This window comes from Gossypium arboreum, chromosome 3, assembly GCF_025698485.1.
Source record: "Gossypium arboreum isolate Shixiya-1 chromosome 3, ASM2569848v2, whole genome shotgun sequence".
NCBI classification, from domain to species: domain Eukaryota; kingdom Viridiplantae; phylum Streptophyta; class Magnoliopsida; order Malvales; family Malvaceae; genus Gossypium; species Gossypium arboreum.
This window is the reverse complement of record NC_069072.1, coordinates 32,597,306-32,606,638: the sequence shown is the minus strand read 5'-3', so window position 1 is coordinate 32,606,638 and position 9,333 is coordinate 32,597,306. Positions and strand designations below refer to the sequence as shown.

General features: G+C 39.7%; 1 non-coding gene across 1 annotated transcript; it reads right to left on the bottom strand.

Moving 5' to 3' along the window:
* Window positions 1-5,508: 5,508 nt before the first annotated feature.
* Window positions 5,509-5,614, bottom strand: LOC128290779 (small nucleolar RNA R71). The gene has a single exon (XR_008280566.1). It is a non-coding gene; the product is annotated as a small nucleolar RNA R71 (small nucleolar RNA).
* Between the last annotated feature and the right edge of the window lie 3,719 nt (window positions 5,615-9,333).

The following is a 9,333-nucleotide window of genomic DNA, read 5'->3' as shown; positions in this document are numbered from 1 at the left end:
ACGCCCGTGTTCCCCAATTTCAGGCCGTGTGATTCGCGAATTTTGAATTTAGGTGCGTCTGACATTTAGTATACGCCTGTGTTCCTTGGGCGTGTGGGTGACACGGTCGTGTCTGGCGTTGTTCGCTTCTCCCACGATAGTGTATGCAAACTCCATGCCCGTGTTAATTTGACAGGTTTGACCACAGGTGTTAGAAATGGGCGTGTCGCACGCCCGTTCTGTTTTAACAAGTTCACCCACGGTTCTTCCACATGGGCGTGTCTCACACCAGTGTTGTTTTGGTAAGTTCGACCACGGCCATGTCGCACGGCCGTGGCATTTTATTGTAGCCTGTGTTTGGGAAAAATTGTTGCCCTGTTTTCACATGGCCTTAAGCACGCTCGTGCTCTTGGCTGTGTCCCTGTGGAAAACCTGTATTCAAGTGCTCCCTTAGTAAGTTAGATGTTGAAGACTAAATTTTAAAGAAGTTAGTACAGTTAGTGCTCAGGTTACCTCCCGAGAAGCACTTATTTATAGTCTAAGCTCTACTTACCTCTCCCTTGAATGATCATGGTGGTTTGAGGAGTTTATACTCCTCATTCCTGCTATTAATCTCATCAAAATAAGGTTTTAAACGGGTGTTGTTTACCTTAAAAGTGTCAAACTTGGGATGACTCACCTCGACTTTACTGAATGGGAAAATGCTGAGTACCGTAAGAGGGATATCCTCATTCGATGTGGTAATGACAATGTGGGGATCTGAAGCATCTAATAAGACTCTATCTCCAACCTTAAGTTGATTTAGAAAGGGATTGAGCTCATTCCGTCGTAGATTCGGTTTGTCAGGTGTTCTCGGTGATTCATCTAGCTCCACAATTTGTAGCATTCGATCTTCATGAATGGGTCCTCTACTATTGCTTCAGAATGGTTCATGTACTTCCTTTAGACTCATTTCCTGTAAAGAAGGTTGCACCATATTGTCAGTTTTAGTAGAATGGTTTAGTCGATCACCTTTAATTTCTATTGTGTTGCCAGAATTGCGAGCTTGAAGGGTGATTGTTTCGTCTTCCACACGGAGTGTGAGTTCACTTGTACCAACATCAATAATTGTTTTAGCAGTTGCTAACAAGGGCCTTCCTAGAACTAAAGGAGTGTTACTATCCTCCTCTATGTCTAGAACAATGAAGTCAACGGGAAATGTAAATTTATCAATTTTAACTAGCACATCTTCAATAATGCCCCTAGGAAATCTTATAGCTTTATCTGCTAATTGAATGCTCATCCTAGTCTGTTTGGGTTTCCCAAGACCTAATTGCTTAAACATTTTGTAAGGCATGACGTTGATACTAGCCCCTAAATCAGCTAATGCATTATTAATATCTAAACTACCAATTAAGCAAGGAATCATAAAACTCCCTGGATCTTTTAGTTTGTTGGGTAGTTTATTTTGAAGAATAGCTGAGCAAACTGCGTTTTGCTCCACATGCGATGCCTCGTCAAACTTCCGCTTATTTGCTAAAAGCTCCTTTAAAAATTTCATTGCGTTTGGCATCTGCGATAATGCTTCAACAAATGGTAAGTTAATATGTAATTTTTTTAAGAGTTTAAGGAATTTACCAAATTTTTCATCTGAGCGGTCTTTCCTTGTCGTGTTGGGGTATGGCACACGAGGCTTATATTTGACATTCACCGATTTGTTTTTATTGTGATCTACCTCACCTTGACCTTTGCTTACCATAGTTTCTTGCCTCGGTTCTGGCTCAGGCTCAACAAATTCTTCTTCATTTTGAACATTAATCGTGTTGAGTTGTTCCCTTGGGTTAGGTTCAGTATTAATTGGCAAGCTACCTTATGGTCGTTCGAAGATTAGTTTGGAAAGCTGGCTTATCTAAGTTTCGAGCCCTTCGATTGACGCTTGTTGATTTTTAAGTGCTGTCTCAGTGTTCTGGAAATGAGTTTCTGACACCGATATAAAATTTGAGAGCATCTCTTCAAGGTTCGGCTTCTTTTCCTGTTGGTAGGGTGGTTGTTTGTAGTGACATCTCCTCTATAAACTCATAAGCATCTTCAGGTGTTTTATTATTGATCCGCCAGCAGCTGCGTGAACCATTTGTCGAGTCAAAGGATTCAGGCCATTATGGAACGTTTGAACATGTAGCCAAAGTGGTAGCCCATGGTGAGGGAACCTTCTTAGTAAGTCTTTGTATCTTTCCCATGAATCGTAAAGAGTTTCTAAGTCCATCTGCACAAACGAAGAGATATCATTACGTAATTTAGCCCTTTTAGTCGGCAGAAAATATTTTAATAGAAATTTTTCAGTCATTTGTTCCCAAGTAGTGACTGAATCTCATGGTAATGAGTTCAACCACTATTTAGCTTTATTTCTCAATGAAAAAGGGAATAACCGAAGATGAATGGAATCATCAAAAACACTATTAATTTTAAACGTATCGCATAGTTCTAAGAAGTTTGCTAAGTGAGCGTTGGGATCTTCATCCTGCAAACCATCAAACTGAACAAATTGCTGTATCATTTGAATAGTGTTAGGTTTTAGTTCAAAAGTATTTGTAGCTACAGCAGGTCTAACTATGCTGATTCAGTTCCTGTTAAAGAAGGTTTAGCATAATCATACATAGTGCGTGGAGCAGGGTTTTGTTTAACCACAATTGCAGGAGGTAGCTGATTGCTTGGTTTTCAGCCATCTCTTCAGTTGCGGGTTGAGTATTGTCCTCTTGCTCGTTCTCTATGTATCTTAAGCTTTGCCTTATTTCTCTTTGGTTTCTGTAAACTGTGTGATCGATTTCTTCGTCAAAAAGTAGTGGTCCTGACGGGTTTCTTCTAGTCATAAACTATAAAAACACGCCAAGAGAAGGAAAAGTAAATTAACCAAGAATAATAATAAAAAATTAAATTAAATTGCAAGAAAAATAAATGGCTAAAGTAATAAAAATTGAGTGTTCCTAATATCTTAGTTCCGTACTTGGCGCCAAAAACTTGATCGCGTGATTTCGTGATGTGTTTTAAATATTTATAATTAATCGTTCTTGAAACTAACTATTATCGTGATGTAGGCAAGTGTACTTATCAAACAATAGTATAGTTTTAGTAAGACCGGATTGTCGAACCCAAAGGAACTAAAAGTACTAGTAATGACTGTCTTTTTATTATCTAGCCTAAGAATAAAAAGGTTTTTGTTTTAACTAACTAATTATCTAAACTAAGAATTCACAAAGAATAGAATTGGGAAATTGCTTTTGGGAAAATCGATTGAATTAAGACAATACCTAAGGAAAACTCCACCTAGACTGTACTTGTTATTCTGGCTCCGAATTGGACGATTTATTCATTTAACTTATTCCGTAGAGATCCCTAAGTTATGTTATTATCCCTAATAAACGCCAAATTAAACATATTTTTACCCCAAATACCTAGCATATTTATGGATTTTTATTACTAGATTTATGGATTTTGGTGCTCTTAATCTGGTTATTTCATGTTTTGTAGTCAGGAGAGCACCAAGAGTCAAAAGGAGCCAAAAACGAGCCAAAAAGGGACAGAACGAACCAAATCGAGAAGATGACATGACCTAAGCCTTGCCACACGGGCAGCTCACACGCCTGTGCCTTTCGAGGGTGCCGACCAAGGCTTTCATGATTTACATGGCCTGGCCATTGACCCACACGGCCATGTACAATTTAACAGATCGAACACGGCCTGGCAATCATGTCACACGGCCGTGGCACACGGGTGTGTCCCTTTTTCAAAGAGTTGTATTTTACACAGAAAAAGATACTTAGGGAGGAAGAAAGCCAATCCAAAGCCTATATAAACACCCTAAGTATGACTTAGAAAGTGGTCGCTCTCTCCAGAACTTTTCTGGAGTACAGAACAGCACGCCGGGAATTACTTGAAGAAAGCCAGACATCTATCCCAAAAGCCGGAGCTACTCTAAGACTGAAGATCTCTCTCAGAATTCCTTCAGGGGTTTTAGAGTGTTATTTATGTTTTGTTATTTTCATACTTTTGAGATGTGCTCTTATTTTATTATGAACTAAACCCCTTAGATACCAAAGGGGGTTGAAACCTATGATGGATCTTGTTATTATTATTTGAACTGTATGGTAAATACTTGATTTGTTCTTAATTATGTGTTTTTAATGCTTGAGTTAATATTCCGGGTATTAATTCATGATTTGATGTGCTTATGCAAAGGAGCAAAAGTCCCTGTCTAAGAGTAGATTTGGCATAATTAAGCGGAGTTGATCGAACGCCTAGAAATAGGGTTATGAGATTTTACCGAATTAGGGTGAAACCTAATATGGGAGTCCATAGATTGATTTACTGCTTCCCTAGGGGTTTTAATTAAGAAAGAGATTTCGATTAATTCAACTAAGGGTTAGACGTTATTAGTCTCGAAAGAGATAATAATATAGGTTAAGGAGTCTCACGGATCAAGTCAAGTGAATAAATCGTCTGGTTCAGAGTCAGATAACAAGTGAAATCTAGGTGGAATCCTCCTTGGGTGTCATCTTTATCAATTACTGTTCTTCAAGTCTTTTTCCAAATTCTCTCTTTGCTTTAGTTTAGTTAGTTAATTAGTTTAATAAACAACCCCTCTTTATTTCTAAGTTAAATAATAAAAAGATAGTTATTACTAGTACTTTTGGTTCCCTTGGGTACGATATCCCGGTCTTTCCATTACTATACTATTGTTCGATAGATGCGCTTGCCTTTTCGTCGTGATAATAGTTAGTCTAGATTTGATTTTCATTATAAATATTTATTACTTGTTACGAATCACGCGATCAAGTTTTTGGCACCGTTGCCGGGGAACTAAAATATTAGGAACGCTCAATTTTTATTACTTTAGCCATTTATTTTTCTTGCAAATTAATTTTATTATTATTATTATTTATTAATTTACTTTTTCCTTCTCTTGGCAGGTTCTTATAGTTTATGACTAGAAGATACCTATCGGGACCATTACTTTTTGACGAAGAAATTGATCGCACAATTCGTAGAAACCAAAGAGAAATAAGGCGCAGCTTAAGATACACAGAGAACGATCAAGATGACGATACTCAACCCCCAACTGACGAGATGGCTGAAAACCAAGGGAATCAACTACCTCCTACAATTGTGGCTAATCAAAATCTTGCTCCACGCACGATGTATGATTATGCTAAACCCTCTTTAACAGGAACTGAATCTAGTATAGTTAGACCTACTGTAGCCGTAAATACTTTTGAATTAAAACCTAACACTATTCAGATGATACAGCAGTTTGTTCATTTTGATGGTTTGCAGGATGAAGATCCCAACGCTCACTTAGCAAATTTTCTGGAATTTTACGATACATTCAAAATCAATGGTGTTTTTTATGATCCCATTTGTCTTTGGTTATTTCCCTTTTCACTGAGAAACAAAGCTAAACAGTGGTTGAACTCGTTACCATGAGAGTCAATTACTACTTGGAGAAAATGACCGAAAATTTTTTACTAAAATACTTTTCACCGGCTAAAATGGCTGAATTACGTAATGATATCTCTTCTTTTGTGTAGATGGATTTAGAAACACTTAACGATGCATGGGAGAGATACAAGGACTTAATGAGAAGGTGCCATCACCATGGGTTACCACTTTAGCTGCAAGTACAAACATTCCACAATGGTTTGAATCCCTTGACTCGGCAAATGGTTGACGCAGCTATTGGTGGAACCATCAACAATAAAACACCTGAAGAGGCTTATGAATTCATTGAAGAAATGTCACTAAATAACTATCAGTGGCAAGTCATGAGGAATAAGTCAACAAAAAGAGCTGGCGTTTATAACGTTGACTCAGTTACTATGCTGTCAAATCAGGTAGAACTTCTCAATAAAAAAAATTGATGGTTTACTTGGCTCTACGCAGGTACATCCAGTATGAGGTGTGATGCAAATGGAGGAGGTGTGCATACAGAATATCAATCCTTCAATCCCACAACCAAAGAGGAACAAGTCAACTATATGGGTAACAATAACTTTAGATCTCAAAATAACCCATACAGTAATACTTAAAATGCAGGTTGGAGGAACCATCCAAATTTCTCCTAGGGTGGTCAAGGAAATCAAAAGCCACAAAATCCTCAGGGTTTTCAACAACCACCCTACCAATAGTAAAAGAAGCCAAATCTTGAAGAGATGCTCTCAAAGTTCATATCAGTGTCAGAAACCCGTTTCCAAAATACCGAGATAGCACTTAAAAATTAACAAGCATCGATCCAAGGACTAGAAACTCAGATAGGCCAGCTTTCCAAACTGATCTCCGAATGACCACAAGGTAGTTTGCCAAGTAAAATTGAACCTAACCCAAGGGAACAACTCAACGCAATTAATACTCAAGATGACGAAGGAGTCATTGAGCCTGAACCAAAACTGAGGCAAGAAACTGTGGTAAACAAAGGGAGAGATGAGGTAGGTCAAGATACAAACAAACCAGTGACTGTCAAATATAAACCTCGTGTGTCATACCCTAACGCGACAAGGAAAGACCGCTCAAGCGAACAATTCGGTAAATTCCTTAAACTTTTGAAAAAATTACATATTAACTTACCGTTTATTGAAGCTTTGTCGTAGATGCCAAATGCAATGAAATTTTTAAAAGAGATTTTAGTAAATAAGCAGAAGTTGGACGAAGTATCGCATGTGGAGCTAAACGCAGTCTGCTCAGCTATTCTACAGAATAAGTTACCCCACAAATTGAAAGATCCAGGGAGTTTTGCAATTCCTTGTTTAATTGGTAGTTTAGATATAAGTCATGCATTAGATGATTTAGGGGCTAGTATTAACTTTATGCCTTACAAAATGTTTAAGCAACTAGGTCTTAGGAAACCTAAAAAACTAGGATGAGCATTTACTTGGCAGATAAAACTATAAGATTCCCTAGGGGTATTATTGAAGATGTACTCGTGAAAGTAGATAAGTTCATATTCCCTTTTGATTTCGTTGTTCTAGACATAGAGGAGGATAATAACACCCTTTTGATTTTAGGGAGGCCCTTTTTAGCAACTGCTAAAACAATTATTGATATTGGCATAGGTGAGCTTACACTTCATGTGGGAGACGAAATGATCACCCTTCAAGCTTGTAATTCTGGCATCACATCGAACATTGAAGGTAATAGTCCACACCAATCTACTAAAACTTACAATATGACTTTGCAGAAATTAAGCTTCAAAGAAGTTCACAAGCTATGTTCCAGAAATGATAGAGGACACATTCATGAAGAACGAAGGCTACGGATAGAGGAGCTAAACGAATGGCGAGAACACATGATAAACCGAAACTACGCCAAAACAAGCCCGATACCTCTCCTAATCAACTTAAGGTTGGCGATAAAGTCTTATTAGATGCCACAGATCCCGACATTGTCATTACCACACCGAATGAGGAAATCCCTCTTACGGTACTCAGTATTTTTCCATTCGGTACTGTGGAGGTGAGTCACCCCAAGTTCGGCACTTTAAATTTCTTTATTTTTAATTTCTAACACTTTAAATCATTAACTTTATCTTTAAATTGCAAAGTTTTTCAGCCCACATGGCCAGGCACATAGGCGTGCCTAAAGCTGTGGCCAAGCAGGGGAAGAAACACGACCGTGCGATACGGCCGTGTGGAAGCAGTACATGATTTCCCCAAAACACAGGATGCGATAAACCCCCACGGCCGTGCGACATGGCCGTGGGTGAACTTGATAGGTGAACACGGGCGTGGGAATAGAAAAACACGAGCGTGCCAGGGGCAAGGCTCAATTCTGTTTCTTCGACATGGGCGTGAGACATGCCCGTGCCTATAAGCCATGGATAAGAATACACGGGCGTGGTACCCTAATGGACGAGTGTAGGAGAAGTGAACAAAGCTAGGCACGGCCGTACGATATGGCTGTGTGCCACACACGCCCCAGACACACAAGCGTGGGATAGTAGCTGGGCACGACCTAAATTGAAAAATTTGAAAAACACGGGCTCACCTTCAGAGTACACGAGCGTGGCCCTAGGCCGTGTGCACCTCCCCTATATAAGCAAATCACTGTTCATTTTCTTCTTCCTTTCAAAACCCTAGCCGAAATCTCCCCTTCCCCACTCCCTAATCTCTTTTTCGGCCACCATTCCTCAAATTCTCACTTCGCCAACCCCCAAACCACCCTCAAATCCACTCTTTCTGCATCAATCCTCATTTCCCCCTCTTTTTTCCCTCCATTTTTACTTCACATGGCTGTACACTCACGCCCCATGCCCGTGCTCACCATCAACATGCCCATGCGCTGCCCTACAACTGTTTTTGGTTCACTTTCTCAACCTTATTTTTCCAATTTGTGTTGCTACATTAGTGTTCTATATACTTTACAAAGATATTGTTAATATTACCAATTTGTTCTAATTAAGTTAGGAATTTGCTTTAGTATTTTCTATATTTGAATTGTTTAAACTACTAAATAGCATATACTAGTTTTAGGATTCTTGCGTAACCGATGATGCAATTTTGATTTCAGTACATGTTTCTGAATAATCATATAAAATTTTCACCTCTCGCTTGATATCGATAAATGTTAACACATCTTGGAACTACTATATCAATGCTTATACATTTTTAGGTACATTATATCATCATCCAGAGGCAAGAAGGCCGCAGTCCCATCCTCGAAGAGACGTAGGGGGCTGGGTTCTTCCTCGGTACGTGCTATAGCCGAAGTTCAGCACCCATTCCTTGAGTTTCCGCAAGCTTCGCAGGAGGAGCTATTTTAGATACTACGCGTGCGATCCCTGACTACAGGTCGTTGTATTGACTGGGCTACCATAGAGCGAGTCCAGCTAGCTGATGCCATCCGTGCCCTCCTGACCACAGACCCATGGGAACGGTTCTTCGATATCACCGAACCCACTTATTCAGAGCTAACTTTAGAATTATGCTCTACTTTTCATTTACAGGTGGTGATGATGAACAATGACTACCCCGGCACTATTCACTTCCGATTAGGCGTTCTAGTTCGCGCGATGAGTGTCCCAGAGTTTGGAGTCGCTCAGGGACTTTACACCAATGAGTTTATGGAGGAGGAGGACATGAATGCACTACCACACAATATCCACATTTCGCCCTTCTCGTGTTGGAAAGCTTTGGCACCACTCTCTTCCACCTACGACCCTAGCCGCTCGAAGGCCTCAGCTCTCGCCCCTTCCCTACGCTATCTACATGCCATATTGGCTCACACTTTGACCGGAAGGATAGAAAGCACCGGCGTCGTCAACTCCCACGATGCCTACTATTTATGGTGCATGGCGAATGCACACGTGACTGACTTGGCATACTTCATCGC